The sequence below is a fragment of the Schistocerca piceifrons genome, chromosome 6, assembly GCF_021461385.2.
Source record: "Schistocerca piceifrons isolate TAMUIC-IGC-003096 chromosome 6, iqSchPice1.1, whole genome shotgun sequence".
Classification (NCBI taxonomy): domain Eukaryota; kingdom Metazoa; phylum Arthropoda; class Insecta; order Orthoptera; family Acrididae; genus Schistocerca; species Schistocerca piceifrons.
In genome coordinates this window covers 396,218,980-396,235,956 of record NC_060143.1, presented here as the reverse complement: position 1 = coordinate 396,235,956, position 16,977 = coordinate 396,218,980, and the positions used below count along the sequence as shown (strand labels likewise).

The 16,977-nt window shown below is 42.8% G+C and overlaps 1 pseudogene; it reads right to left on the bottom strand.

Moving 5' to 3' along the window:
• Positions 1 to 11,580: 11,580 nt before the first annotated feature.
• On the bottom strand, positions 11,581 to 11,699 carry LOC124804005 (annotated as a pseudogene).
• Positions 11,700 to 16,977: the final 5,278 nt, after the last annotated feature.

Sequence of the window (16,977 nt, the reverse complement as noted above, 5' to 3'; positions counted from 1 at the left end):
AAGAGATTGAAAAAGAAATCACTGTCGGAAGGACTGATTCAGCATACAGGAAAGTCAAAATAATCTTCGGTGGAATTAAAAGCAAGGGTGGTAACATTAAGAGTGCAACGGGAATTCCACTGTTAAACGCAGAGGAGAGAGGGCATAGGTGGAAAGCGTATATCGAAGGTCTCTATGAGAGGGAAGATTTGTCTGATATGACATAAGAAGAAATAGCAGTCTATTTAGAAGGGACAGGGGTTTCAGTATTAGAATCGAAATTTAAGAGAACTTAGGAAGCCTTAAGATCAAATAAGGCAGAAGGAATGGATAAAACTCCATCAGAATTTCTAAAATCATTGGGTGAAGTGGCAACAAAACGACTATTCACTTTAGTGTGCAGAATGTATGAGTCTGGCGACATACCATCTGACTTTCGGATATCGGCTTAGCAGCTCACGCATGCAAGTTGCTGACAAGAATAATATACAGAAGAATGGAAAAGAAGATTGAGAATGTGTTAGATAACGATCAGTTTGGATTTAGGAAAGGTAAAGGCAACAAATAGGCAATTCGGACATTGCGATTGATAACGGAAGCAAGACTAAAGAAAAATCAGGACACGTTCATAGGATTTGTCGACTTGGAAAAAGCGTTCGACATGGTGCAAGATGTTCGACATTCTGAGAGAATTAGGGGTAAGCTATAGGGACAGGCGGATAACATACAACACGAACACGAGCGTAGAACGAAGTGCTCGGATTAAAAAGGATGTAATACAGGGACGTAGTCTTTCGCCCCTATTGTTCAATCTGTACATCGAAGAAGCAATGATGGAAATAATAGAAACACTCAGGAGTGGAATTAAAATTCAACGTGAAAGGATACCAATGATACGATGCACTGGTGACATTGCTGATCTGAATGAAAATGAAGAAGAATTACATGATCAGCTGAATGAAATGAATAGTCTAATGACTACAGCATATAGGTTGAGAGCAAATCGGGAGGGAAACGAAAATAATGAGAAGAATCAGAAATGACAACAGCGAGAAACTTTACACTAGAATTGATGATCACGAAGTGGATGGAGTTAAGGAATTCTGCTATCTAGGCAATAAAATAACCAGTAACGGACGGGGCAAAGAGGACATCGAAAGCAGGCTAGCACTGGCAAAAAGGGCATTCCTGGCTAATAGAAGTCTACTAGTATCGGCCTTAATTTGAGTGAGGAAGAAATTTCTGAGAATGTGGTTTTGGAACACAGCATTGTACGGTATTGAAACATGGACTGTGGGAAAACCGGAAGAGCAGAGAATCGAAACATTTGAGATGTGGTGCTACAGACGAATGTTGAAACTTGGGTGGACTGATAAGGTAAGGAATGAGGAGGTTCTGCGCAGAATCAGAAGGAAAGGATTATGTGGAAAACACTCACAAAGAGAAGGGACAGGAGGATAGGACATGTTTTATGATATCTGAGAATGACTTCCATGGTGCTAGAGGAAGTTGTAGAGGGCAAAAACTGCAGTGGATGGTTCAAATGGCTCTGAGCACTATGGGACTTAATTTCTGAGGTCATCAGTCCCATAGAACTTAGAACTACTTAAACCCAACTAACCTAAGGACATCACACACATACATGCCCGAGGCAGGATTCGAACCTGCGACCGTAGCGGTAGCGCGGTTCCAGACTGTAGCACCTAGAACCGCTCGGCCACTCTGGCCGGCTACTGCAGAGGCAGATTGGAATACATCCAGAGAATAGTTGAGAACATAGGTTGCAAGTGCTACTCTGATACGAAGAGATTGTTACAGGATTATAATTCGTGGCGGGCCGCATCAAATTAGTCAAACGATTGATGACTCAAAAAAAAAAAAAAAAAAAAAGGAAGGTTGTTAGCTGCAGTCGTGATTTGGAAAGTTTATTTTGACTTTAATTTTGTGGCCGGATGCTCTCGCTTTATCGCAGCTGTCAGTTAACCTAAGAGTTTGGCGCAGACTCAATTGTGGAGCATACGGAATAGGTTTTCAGACATGTGGCTGGCTCCTAGACTTCTTAAAGAGTAGAATCCAGTACGTTGTCTTGGACGGGCAATATTAATCGGAGTCAAGGCTATTGTCGTAAGTGCAGTATGTAAGTGTGATAGGACCTGTCCTGTTCTCTGTATACATAAACTATTTGACAAATACAGTGAGCAGCAGTCTATGACATTGCTGATGACGCTGTAGTGCACAGGGAAGTACAGTCGTTGAATGAATGTAGGAGGACGTATGATGACTTGGACAGAATTTCTACTTGGTGTGATGAATGGTAGCTGGTTGTAAATGTAGAAAAATGTAAGTGAATGCAGATGAGTACGTAAAACATTCCTGTAAGGTTCGAATGCAGTACTAGTCATGTGATGCTCGACAGTCGATTAAATATATAGGCGTACTGTTGCATAGCGATACGATATCGAACGGGTGTTTAAGGCTGGTAGTAGGGAAAGCGAATGGTCGAGTTCGGTTGACTGGGAGTATTCTAGAAATGTCCAGCTCATACATAAAGGTGACGGCGTAGAGAGTACTTGTGGGACTCAAAAATGTTCAAATGTGTGTGAAATCTTATGGGACTTAACTGCTAAAGTCATCAGTCCCTAAGCTTACACACTACTTAACCTAACTTATCCTAAGGACAAACACACACACACACCCATGCCCGAGGGAGGACTTGAACCTCCACCGGAACCAGCCGCACAGTCCATGACTGCAGGGCCTTAGACCGTGTGGGACTCATTCTCGAGTATTTGCTCACCAGACCAGATTAAAGGAAGACATCGAAGAAATTTAGAGGAGTAATGCTAAGTTTGTTACCTGTAGTTTGAATCAATACGACAGTATTGCGCAAACGCTCCATGAACGAAATGGCAATCCGTGGAGATAATGTCACGTTCTTTTCGTTAAACACTATTGAGACAATTTAGAGAGCTGGTATTTTCTGCTGACTGCAGAACGATTCAACTTTCGCGAATGCACACTTCGCGTTAGGACAACGAAGACAAGAGAAATCAGGGCTCGTACGGAAGCATATAGATAGCAGTTTCTTCCTCGCTCCATTTGCAAATTGAACAGGAAAGGGTATGATTTTGCAATGAAATGAATACTCTTAGCTGCATACAAGCGTTGATGTAAGTGGTGGAGGTGGTTAGTGTTTAACGTCCCGTCGACAGCGAGGTCATTAGAGACGGATCGCAAGCTCGGGTTAGGGAAGGATTGGGAAGGAAATCGGCCGTGCCCTTTCAAAGGAACCATCCCGGCATTTGCCTTAAACGATTTAGGGAAATCACGGAAAACCTAAATCAGGATGGCTGGAGACGGGATTGAACCGTCGTCCTCCCGAATGCCAGTCCAGTGTGCTAACCACTGCGCCACCTCGCTCGGTTTGATGTAAGTCAACGGGGACAGTTGAAAATGTGTGCCCCGACCGGGACTCGGACCCGGGATCTCCTGCTTACATGGCAGATGGTCTATCCATTTTTTTTTTTCGTTGTTCATCGTTGTGTTTGATCGTTGCGGACGTCACATGACATCCGTTAAAGTTCATTTGTTGATTCTTCCACTGAGTTTCTTATTACAGAGGCCAACCAGCTCTCTGACTGAATACGCTGAGCTACCGTGCCGGAAGAGCCACCGAGGACACAGAAGATAGTGCGACTGCAGGGACTTCTCTCTGGCACGCCTCCCGTTAGACCCACATTCGCAACTTATTGTCGCGCACTGTATTCATAGTGCCCCTGCCCAACATACTCATTACTCGCGGCTTTACTGCCGATTACCATAAGAGTTCGGGCACTGCTTGTGCATCCGCACAGAAGAAGATGGTCAAACTATATATATAAGGGACTATATATAAGGGACTATATATAACTATATATATAAGGGAATGATTAGTAATGGTAAAAGATATCCTGCGCCATGCCCCGTGTGGTGGCTTTCGGAGTACGTATGCATGTATTTAACAGATAGATGAAGTGTTTGTCACCTGTCTGTGAGCCATGTAAGCGTTGTTCTCTGTGTTATCAAAGCTTAACTGCTTCCGTATTGTATTTCGTAAGCCCTAGGCTGAGGATCACCCGACAATTTGCCTAAAGGATTGCGGGAAACCGCTTAGAAGTGACGTTCTGTCTGGTCAGTGTAGCAGATGAATAGTCGTTAATATGCTGTGCGGATGCGATCTGCGTCCGCCTTCGCGTGCCGCAAACTAGAGCTGTGTGTGATGAGCTGCAAAAGTAGGTCTGTTGAAGGAAACATCTATACAGAGAAAGAAAATAAGTAAACAAATCAGTAATCGGCCGAAGTGATTATTTAGTAAAGCAGTTTCTGGCTTTGTTGCTCGATGCTGTGTACGTGGCGCTCCAGTCCTTCCCACTGCACGAAAACTGCAAGCTGTCGCGGGAGAATCGATTCAGTGATCTCAACATCAACGAAGTGTAACGGTAAACGACAACAACAGTAATAGTAACGAAGTTAGTGTTTGCGATCGTTTGAGATTAAATACGGAAAATTTGAAGCATCAGCAACCACAAGTATTGTAAAACCCCAGTTCGTCGAAGCACCTTTACTTAGCCCTGAACTGGTAACTGTAACTTCTCGTACCCTGTCCAAGCTCACAGAAACTTTTATGAGCGTGGTTAAGCCAACTAACATTGCAAACCTCAACGAGAAGAATCAGTGTCGCCAGCAGTATTGCTCTTCCTATGTTTTTCTACAGCGAACTGAAATTCGTCATCTAATCTGACTGCTGACTGAATACTTAATAGAGTGAGGTTAATTACTCTTCATTCTCCAAGCAAGATCAATTATTGAACTTAAGAAACATGAAATACTGCATAAATGGGACTGCATAAATAGGCGGCTGATGAAAGACTACAATTGACATGATTTATTTTTAAGTTCAGACGTAGATGAGGAGTATATGTATGGTTTACACGCTGGTGCCTGCTCACTACTAGCGTGAAGCACAACTAACATTTATTCAAGTCCAGTTGGAATAAAGGTAGAGAAATTAGGACACGTTCACTCACATTCATAAAATAGGACAATGAACTTTGTCTTCTGCCTTACGGTAGGTCTTTTCATGGGGGAAGCCTCGTCAGACAAGTCCACCGCATGAGCGTCTAGGGAAGCGATTCCAGTGGTGGTTTCCCGTTGCCTTCCCCTGGTGATGATGATGAATTGATAAGGAGGACAACACAACACCCAGTCGCTGAGCGGAGAAAATCTCCGACCCAGCCGGGAATCGAACCCGGACCCTTGGCGATAACACAATTGCTACAAAGTAATCCATAGACATGGGCGCAAGTCATGGTGGCTCTCAGTCTCAATAAGTCTGCGCACCAAGTGGCTACTGTTTGATCGAGCGCCCCCCAGGAAAAGGGCATAAGGACATGAATATTGGGTGCAGTCAGTTAATCATGAGGAAAGCAGTTTAGTTAAATCCAATCGCATCCCAATTTAGTGAACGGTATCAGACTCTGATACGCTACAGAACACGAGGGAAAACATGTGTTTCAGTGACACAGAATTTTCTACAAAGCATTCAGCGGTACAAGGGAAGATAATACACGTACAAGAATTTATTCACAATACGTTCTCACCTAATCACCGTAACTACTAAAACACCAAGCCTGCCTAACGCCAACTAATCCTTTCCGCCACTTTTTATCGTTCGTTGGGGTAGCTCTAAATTAATTCATCTTTAAGTACGAATTTCAACTGTTCGAGGTTCGAATAACAAATCTTCAGTTAATCTGATGTGACTGAAATATTTCAGTATTTACATTATGCTCAATCGCGCCTAACACAGTGCTCTAAGCAGAGGGTTCCGTTAACATGGGTACTCACCAACCTCAGGACTGACAACGATCTCTGACCACGCTCCCGTTCTGCACAAAACCGACGCTATCACCACTCAATGCCGGAACTAGTCAGGGGAACAGCTTCCTCGATAAACCTGACAATAACACCCGAAGCTTGAAAGGGGTAGACCTCTCTGTCCAGAACGGAGAGACTGAGAGACTGAAGTTGGCCGTCCTGCAACAGAGCAGAAGAGAAGCACCTTCCCGCCTGCTCTGGACAGACGACTCTGTATCCACAACCACTGCTAATTACGGCTACCAATAACTTCAAAACACACAATAAACTAATCATTCATTCTCAAGCCATACATACGCACTAGCACTCAGAGGGGAGGGAACACATATATACAGCATTTAATTATGACATGTAATTTCAACTTGATCATTGGGTGACGTTCACAAACGGCAACCTACACAGACGTCAGACATGTACAATCTCATCTAATGTGTCCTGCTCAGCCTCTTCTAGGGAGTCCGCAGCTCGTGGTCTAGGGGCTAGCGTTGCTACCTCTGGATCACGGCGTCCCGGTTCCCATTCCCGGCCAGGGTAAGGATTTTCTGTGCCCGGGGACTAAGTGTTTTGTTGTTCTCATCATTTCATCATCGTCATCATTTGTGAGAGTGACTATATTGTATTGTGGAACGAAAATGGACTGTGTAGAAACTGGAAATTTGTACGGACGCTGATGACTGCGCAGTTGAGCGCCCCACGAACCAAACATCCTCCTCCTCATCATCATCCTCGAAGAAGTGCAAGAAACATTCACCGTAATAAGACAGGGGAGGTGTCCGTGACACACAGTAACTCCATTGAGTCGATTCAGTATGGCTTAATGACTTCTCGGAATCTGTGCAATGACAAAATAAAATAAAATAAAATAAAATAAAAGCGACAATTTCTTAAAGATGGGGACGCCAGACTTGCCTCATGCGGTACTATTCCGTGTCAAACTAATCTCGCTCTTTCATAGCTGTTAAGCTGAAAAACAAACGCAGTGGCAGTTGATTTCCACTGCGGAGCAGGACAGATATTAGGGCTTGTGCAACAGGACTGGAACGCCCGTTGGACTCCACGACTATCTTGTGGACGTCAGTTTTCCTCTAAAGGGCATCATCTCCTCGGCCTTCGATGCCCTTTGACCCCGGGCCCTCGACGCCGACGCCGGGCGTCGCGACGCCTCAACGTGACCGTACATCACGTGCCGACGCTCGCTAGACGCCTGTGCTTTATTTCGAAACTTATCTCTTCTTAGGCGGTTAAAGTTGAGACGCCGGCTCACAGTTACCATGCGGATGTATTCTAACTTCAGGGTGCCTTAACGACACGCTTGGCAATACAGATATGATCACACGCAGGTGCTTTCGAAGTATGGGGAAAATTAAGTAATTTGCGAAATACGAGTTACAAAAGACTCAAGATGTTACGGGGTACCTAAAAGTCAAGGAACAACACTTAAGTTACCCTGAACGTGTTGAGCGTATGATTGGGTTGGGAAGCTTACAGCATACTTCGACTGCAGGTATACAGTTGCTGCCTTGGTTCGAGACAGCGTGGCGCTTGTGTAGTGTTTCGCGGCCGACAGCTTATCTCTCGGATGAAGAGGAGTCTCGGCAGCCAGCCAGCCAACGAGGTGGATGTCGTTGCCCTCTGGTCTCATACTCGTCCTCAATGTACTGATATGTAAAACTGTATGTGACCAAGCTCAAATACTATGTACGGATATGAAATGGAAACAATGGAAAGATTTACTTAGCATATCACAGTATGGATACGAGATGAGTTGCTCAAGAGAGAATCCTATGTATACCTTCACTCATAAAATTGTACAAACCATAAATAATAAATTGTCGCCAGCTGGTATTTTTTGTGATCTTTCCAAGGCGTTTGATTGTGTAAATCATATTACTCTATTAGAAAAAATTAAGTTTTGTGGAATTGATGGCTTTACCCACACCTCGTTTGAATCATACTTAACAAACAGAACGCAAAATGTTGTGTTCCATAATTCAAACAATGTCGGAAGCGTAGAAACTTTTAGTAACTCAGGAGAAACCACAAAGGGAATGCCACAGTATTCAATTTTCTGCCATTCCTATTCGTTACATGATACGTGAATGACTTCCACTTAACATTCAACAGTCGTATTGGTACTTTTTGCAGACGATACTACTGTTATAATAAACACCATTAGAGAGAAAGCAACAGAAGAGGTGTAAATAATATTTCCCAAAGAATTATATAGTGGTTCTCGGAAAAAGAACTCTTCCTAAAAAGTGAAAAAACATACTACATTTAGTTCCGTGCAACAAATAGCGTCATACCAATAGATGATGTAGCACATGAGCAGCAGTCACTAAATAGAGTAGAACGCTCCAAATTCTTGTGTGTAAATTTTGATGAAATCTAAAACTGGAATGGAAGAAGGCTTTTACTGAGCTTCACCAACAATTAACCTCAGCTACTTTTGCTCTTCGTATGAGTGCTAATCTCGGAAGCAAACGAATTAACTTTCTGACATGTTTTGCATATTAGCACTCAATAGTGTCTTATGGAATAATTTTGTGGGGTGCCTCATCACTTAGAAAGAACATACTGATTGCACAAAATCGAGCATCCGCAGACGTCATGTAAGTGCCTTTTCAAGGAGCTAGGCATTTTAACAGCGCTTCCACAATTATATATTCGCTAACAAAATTCGTCATAAACAAGCCATCGCAATTTAAGAAGAACGGTGATGTCCATACCTACTACACTAGAGAAGAATGACCTCTGTTATCTATTACTAAAGCTGTCAGCGGCGCAGAAAGGAGATCAGAATGCAGTAACAAAAATCTTTGATCATTTGCGTAATGACATAAAATGTCTGACAGGTATGGAAGCAAGTTTTAAATCTAACTTAAAATCATTTCACCTGGACAACTACTTCTATTCCACTGAAAAATTTCTACTTAAAACATGGTATCCAGTAAAAAAAGATCCTTGTTTTCAAGATTGCACGAGTAGGAGTAAAATAATAATGAGTTCATTAATGTTAATACTAGTCTTTTAGAATTGCTCTATAAACTGACTCGTTCCGTACCATTTTGGTAAAAAGTCGTTCAAATGATCTATGGAACATGTACCTAACTAACTAACTATTTATTGAACTAAGTGATCATAGAGACTCACACGTAGGTCAGGCAGTTGACAAACTTTGGTTCATTAGCAGGAAACAGGGTACTCTACAGGGGAGATTGTTCACAAATGTGTTGGACCAGTACCAGTTAGCACTAAGAGGGTATTTTAGGTTTCTTGTGCCTGTGCCCCTTATCTGCGCAGCGTCGGCATGGTTAGTAACAGATCTGGTATGGTCAATCTATGGGGTGGTCGGATGATCTTGCTATTTGCCACCCCCTACCCCCTTCCAAGAATGACAAAGTAGGCAACAGTAAAATCATTGTGCAGTTAAAAGACAGCATGGTACCATTAGATGCTACAACAAGTTACATACAGTGTAATAGCGAACACAGAACGCTAAAATTCTGCGTAAGAGACTTCTAAAATAAAATAATATTTGCAGGAAATTCGAAGGAAATAATGTAAATGTTGTCACATATATATAAAATATTTTAAATATTGAGATATTTTAAATAATAAACAGTAGAAGGTGTGAGAAAATGGACCATAATGGTCACCCCGTATTCACGTAGTACTCTGAAAGTGCACTTGTCGGTGGCGTAGATTAATATTTATTTACTCGTAACCCACGAAATGTCTGTAGGGCCAAATATCTTGTTAATTTATTGCCTCTTTCAGCGTACATAAAAAGTTATGAGTAAGCAACTGTTGCTCTAATAGTAGTAAAGGAGAATAAAAATATATGCGTCAAATTACAGTAAGGTATATTTGTCAGTGCGGGCATGGAGTAAGTGCAATCTACAAAGTAAATTAAGGGTAATGGACAGGCTTCTTAAAGTTTGATTAACCGGAGGCATAAAAGTCGTAATTTATGGGCAGGCTCAAATTCATACAACGTGCATAATCAAAAGAATAAACCTAAAACATTATTCTGACAAGAAAAAATCGTTCAAATGTAAAAAGAGCTAGGAGAGAAATGTGTGGGAAGAAAAAAGGAAGTAAAATGTATGTAAAATATAAAGCAAATATACGCTTGATTAAAACGTGTAATAGATAAAAAGACAAGTGATAAAATAATTTCTTGTATGTAGTAAGAAACTAATTGACAACCAATAAACGAGAAGAGCTGGGAGTTTTAGAGCAATATTTTATCAAAAAATGGAAGAAAAACGTTACTCTAAAATTTAATTGCTCATTAAGAAGACACAATATATGAATATAGAGTTCAAGTTCCTTTAAAGTATTATGTAAAATACCTTTGTGGGCCGTGTGAAAAATTTTGAGGCTCTTAGCGGTGTTTCCCTCGGAACTGAATCCTGGCATACTATAAGAGTAGAACGAAGTTAACACTGGGAATGGTTCATTATAATGCTGCAGACAGACTTTTTAAATTTTCTGTTGTAAATAATCAGATAATTTACACAAGCAATACCTTTCGTCTGCAGGTAGCATATTTCAAACCCTTGCATTAAGTTACAAGAACACTAAACAAGAATGTAAAGATTTTATCTTGAGACCATAGACCGTACACCGATTGTGTAAGGTGCAAATAATCTGAAATTAAGTTTTAGCCTCAATTACCACGAGCGAGTAACTAACTTCAAGACAACGAATTCGATTTAAGACACCTTTACAAGTTGTATGACCGTCCCTTTCCTCTCTAAAAACGACACTGCTAAGATGTAACTAACATTCTAGTTCAAACCATGACGCTACAATCATGATGTTGGAAGCATGACGGTTTATCATGTGCTCATTATCTTCTGTTGCTGACGGCAATCAGTTTCACTGGCCTAGTTCATAATCTGAAACCTCAGATCCTAGTATACTGGGATAAATGTTCAATTGTGCGTACAGGTTTTCAAATCTTAAACGTGAACAACATAAGCGTCTCGGTTTGGAGCCTACTTCTGCGTTGGTTTCTGTGTCTTAAAATCCGACTAAGGAATGCCCTACGCCCACCGTGTTTTGGAACTACCGATAAGTGGACATTATGCCAACCACATCCGTATTTCGTAAGACGTTGTAAACACATATTTCGTTGTGCGTAACCGATAACCACGCCACACCCACTGGCAATCAGTTTACTACTCGTATGAGCGTCATCCCTAGAAAGACGACGTTTTTTTATATCTGACTGACGACATTTTAGACCTTCATGAGTACACTCACTAGTCAGTATTTTGCAGTCGAATCGTGCATAAGATTATAAGACGCAAGACTCTGGGCTTTTTTAAAATACTGTATTTATCTGCAGTACAACGGTTGCAATGACGAAACACAAAACCTTCCGAAAGACTTAGGCGTGTTACAGTTAGGCTCTCTTTCATGCTGCATAACAATCACACATAGAAACACTACTGAACAGGCCTTGATGGTCCAAAAGTACCCACCGGTCGTCGTGTCACATCCGACCGGTCGCCGTGTCGTACTCACCCCTTACGCATCACCGGATGCAGATATGGAGGGGCATGTGGTCAGCACACAATTCTCCCGGCCATTGTCAGTTTACGGAGCCGGGACCGCTACTTCTCAGTCAGGTAGCTCCTCAATTGCCCTGGCAAGGGCTGAGTGCACCCCGTTTGCCAACAGCACCCGGCAGGCCCGGATGGTGACCTATCCAAGTGTTAGCCAAGCCCGACAGCGCTTAACTTCTGTGATCTGACGGGAACCGATGTTACCACTGCGGCAAGGCCGTTGGCCTTACTGCATAACACAAATACTATACATCTTAACATTCTCCATATTGGTTATAGAGCTGACGGGATATCTTGAGGGCAAGTCCAATAACGTGGCAGTGTTTCAGATCTCATGATAAGAAGCCAGGGATGGAACAAACTGCCACCTTGGCGTCATTTTAAACTTGATAGAGTGCAGGAAATTTCGAATCTCAGATGACAGTTTTAAAAGCTTTCTCCTTAATTTTGAGACTAGATCAAGATTTTATCATTAGACTCAAGGACAGGTGTAAGCAGGGCAACACGCTCAGCTGTTTATCTGTCTTCGCTAGTAAGGCCTGCATAGTTCGCCTGCCGGAAGAACTCATAACCTTCCAAGGGTAAGGAGTATTCAAGGCAATGGAGCAGGTGAGCGCCATCGCAGTGGAAAGAAAGGCGTCTATTCAGACTTTCTTGGTGCACTGAAATCTTTAGAATAAATGTATCCTGTACAAAAAAATATTCAAACTGTCTAAGACGCATTAAAACAGTTCTAAAGCAAGGCAAAGAGAGGCTGGAAACTGGGTATACACATTTTTTCTCATCAGCCTTCAAACTGGTCTCATATGGCTGCGGTCCGTTACCTCCCCAGTGCCGACCTCTTCGTCTTACAGCAGCACTTCCATCCAGTCTCCTCAATTATTTCTTGGGTATACCTCTTCAAAAGCACTATTGGACTTAACAACTGAGGTCACCAGTCCCCTAGACTACTTAAACCTAAGGACATCACACACATCCATGCCCGAGGCAGGATTCGAAGCTGCGACCGTAGCAGCAGCGCGGTTCCGGACTGCAGCGCCTAGAACCGCTCGGTCGCAGCAGCCGGGTAGTCTCTGTCTTCCTATAGAGTTTTTAGCACATACAGCTCCCTCTAGTACCACGCAATTTGTTCCTTGATGTAATACCTGTCCAACCATTCTGTCTCTTCCTCACGTCAGTCTTGTCCACATGTTCCTCTCCTTGCCGATTCTACGGGGAAGTGATCTGTCCAGACATTCTGTGACCGTAGTGGCACTGAAACAGAGACTGACACAGTAAAGACCGAAATACTAAACGTCTTTTCCGGAACTGTTTCACAGAGGAAGATCACACTGTAGTTCTTCCTCTAAATCGTCGCACGAACCACGGAATGATTGTTACTGGAATGTGTGACCAAGGGGTAGGAAAGGAAATGAAATCAATTAGCACAGGAAAGGCCATGGAATTGATGGGATACCAGTTCTAGCTACACACAGTATGGGATACAAGTTGCTCCTCTTCTACCAGCAAAGCACCGTAGCACTCAAGAGGAGCGAAGTGTTGCTAAGGATTGTAAAAATGCACACTGCATTGCCATTTTCAAGAAAGATCTTCGAACAGACGCACAGAACTATAGGACTGTGTGTTTGACGACGGTCTGTTGTAGAATTTTGGAGTATGTTTCAAGTTTTCGTATTTAGACGTTTCTGGACTCAGGAAATCTCGTCTGTAAGAAACATAATGGGTTCTAAAAACAATGATCGCGTGAAACTCAGATCCTCCTGTTCTACCGCTAGGCACAAAAACAGTGGATACAGGAGCCCTTTAAGATACCGTGTAGCTTGTGTCCGAATAGCTGCCGCCAAATGAATAAAATACGAGCGTATAGAATATCAGGCCAACTGCGTGACGGGACTGAAGAGTTTCTAGCAAGCAGAACACGACACGTCGTTCTAAACGAAGAGACGTCTTCACACGTAGAAGTAACTGCGTATTAATACGTGGTTCCTTAGTCGTACTACACTTGCATAGCATATCTTAAATACTATAAAAGAGGAAGCGGGATGGAATCATGGTTGGTAGTCACACTTTACAATTAAGACACTTTATTGGCATTACGCCTTTAAAAAATTAATTTGAGAACTACAAATTGTGGACAAGCCACTAGATAAAACTTTGCAAATACAATTAGAAACCCAATGTACTCAGTACTCTAACTAACAATTCCAGATTAAGAAAAGGGGGTTACTGACAAACTTGAGAACTTCAAACTGCCATATAGGACTTCCCTCAAAAAGGATATAATGAAACAATTACAGGTAAAGTGTGACTTAATAACACTTGAGCACTAGTGCCAAGTGCCATTACACAACATGATAGAATCTCTTAATAAAAAAAACTACAACAGAGACACTGATTCTAAAAAAAAAATGTTTACGTACTCAGACGTGTTAATAAAAATTACTAGAAATAGCTGCACAAGGAACTCAGCAGATGCTATGCAGTTTAAGGTTTAGCCAGTAGCTAGTCCGTAATATTTAATAAAATAAGTTCATATACAAACAAGTTACATACTAAATATACATCTACCAGCTTAACCCACCTTGATGGAAGATAAATGCTAAACTTTGGAAGCGGATACGTGACCAACTCATGTAGTGGCCAGGTTCTTAAACACTACCAGACCTAGACCTCGGATGACATTCATTCGCCGCTAAGGCGCTGCCACAATTAATAGTTTCTGCCTGAATCACAAAGTCATTTCAATAACTCTGAAACATAGGAACACTGGGCAGAACCTCTGATTCTCTTACACATAGACAACTATGTTAATAGAGTGCAGGCTTTAAAAACAGCAACATAAAACCATTTGATTGCAAGAGACACAAAAACTTCTGAGAAAATTTTCAAATAACGGCCACCATTTAACTAGGCCGAGAGTGTCCCATAATATTAAAAAAGTTTAAAATCTCTGAGTGCGTCGGTGAACAACCAATTACGACGACTTATTCCATATCAGATACACAATACGAGGGACTGGGTTCCACAGCTTCCTCGCTTACATTCAAATTTTATTCCCAGTAACGTCACAGAACTTGTATCTCCAAGCTGCCCATGTCGGAAAAACGCCCAGCCAATTTCACACCACAACGTGTAACGGTGCTCACACTCGTTCGGCAGCCGTTGACACTCGTCTCCCCCGCGAATGACACGAGACCTCGAGGGTTACCCGTCGAAGGCTAACAACCAACTCGCTTCGTCTGCGAAGCCGTAAGATATGACACGCGAAAAACAAATATAGCTTACCTCATCCACAGTCGATCTCAACGATATACGAACAAAATACGACTGTCGCCAGCTCGCCACGGCTCACGTATGCTCCAGGAGCATGCTAGAGGATCATTATTTTCACTTTATAGTAAATTACCTATGTGACGACGTCGGAAGTTCCATTAGGCTTTTCGCGGATAATTCTGCCGTGTACAGAGATAGCGCGATGTTAGAAAACTGTAGCGAAATGCAGGAAGACCTGTAGAGGATTGACGCCTAGTACACATAGTGGCAACTAGTCCTGAGCATGAACAAATGTAACGTATTGTGAATACACAGACAGAAAGACTCATTACTGTATGATTATAAAGTTGCAGAACAATCATTCCGTACGCATACTTCCATAAAATACACTACTGGTCATTAAAATCGCTACACCAAGAAGAAATGCAGATGATAAACGGGTATTCATTGGACAAATATATTATACTAGAGCTGACATGTGATCACATTTTCACGCAATATTGGTGCATAGATCCATAGAAATCAGTACCCAGAACAACCACCTCTGGCCGTAACAACGGCCTTGTTACGCCTGAGTATTGAGTCAAACAGAGCTTGGATGGCGTGTACAGGTACAACTGCCCATGCAGCTTCAACACGATATCACAGTTCATCAAGAGTAGTGACTAGCAAATTGTGACGAGCCAGTTGCTCGGCTACCATTGACCAAACGTTTTCAGTTGGTGAGAGATCTGGAGAATGTGCTGGCCAGGGCAGCAGTCGAACATTTTCTGTATCCAGAAAGTCCCGTGCAGGACCTGCAATATGCGGTCGTGCATTATCCTGCTGAAATGTAGGGTTTCGCAGGGATCGAATGAAGGGTCGAGTCACGGATCGTAACAAATGAACGTCCACTGTTCAAAGTGCCATCAGTGCGAACAAGAGGTGACCGAAACGTGTAACCAACGGCACCCCATACCATCACGCCGGGTGATACGCTAGTATGGCGATGACAAATACACGCTTCCAATGTGCATGCACCGCGATGTTGCCAAACACGGATGCGACCATCTTGATGCTGTAAGCAGAACCTGATTCATCCGAAAAATGACGTTTTGCCATTCGTGCACCCAGGTTTGTCGTTGAGTACACCATCGCAGGCGCTCCTGTCTGTGATACAGCGTCAGGGGTAACCGCAGCCATGGTCTCGGAGCTGATAGTCCATGCTGCTGCAAACGTCGTCGAACTGTTCGTGCAGATGGTTGTTGTCTTGCAAACGTCCCCATCTGTTGACTCAGGGATCGAGATGTGGCTGCACGATCCGTTACAGCCATGCGGATGAGATGCCTGGCATCACAACTGCTAGTGATACGAGGCCGTTGGGATCCAGCACGGCGTTCCGTATTACCCTCCTGAACCCACCGATTCCATATTCTGCTAACAGTCATTGGATCTCGACCAACGCGAGCAGCAATGTTGCAATACGATAAACCGCAATCGCGATAGGCTACAATCCGACCTTTATCAAAGTCGGAAACGTGATGGTACGCATTTCTCCAACTTACACGAGACAGCACAGCAACGTTTCACCAGGCAACGCCAGTCAACTGCTGTTTGTGTATGAGAAATCGGTTGGAAACTTTCCTCATGTCAGCACGTTGTAGGTGTCACCACCGACGCCAACCTTGTGTGAATGCTCTGAAGAGCTAATCATTTGCATATCACAGCATCTTCTTCCCGTTGGTTAAATTTCGCGTCATCTTCGTGGTGTAGCAATTTTAATGGCCAGTAGTGTATCTACGACTATGCGTACGGAGTGGTTTGAATTGGAACGACCACATACAATTACGCGCGACTAAGGCAGTCGCTAGACTGATACTCATCGGAAGAATCCGCAAGAAGTGTAGTCCATCAACAAAGGAAAAAAACTTACAAGGCACTCGTTTGACCAGTACTTGAATATCGTTCGTCAGTCTGGAATAAGTAGCATGTGTGAGTAATAGTAGAAACTGAGAAGATCCCAAGAAGACCAGCACCTTTCGTTATAGGTTCCTTTAGAAAGTACTAAAACTTCACGGAGTCGCTTAGGCAGCTTCAGCGCAGACGCTACTAAAGAGGGGGTCTGCATCGCGTTACGGTCTATTGTTAGCGTATAGAGAGCATTCATTCGTAGAAGAGTGAACCAACATATTGTTCCTTATATATATATCTCGCGAAAATTCCGTGAAGATAACGTGAAAGTGATCCGAGA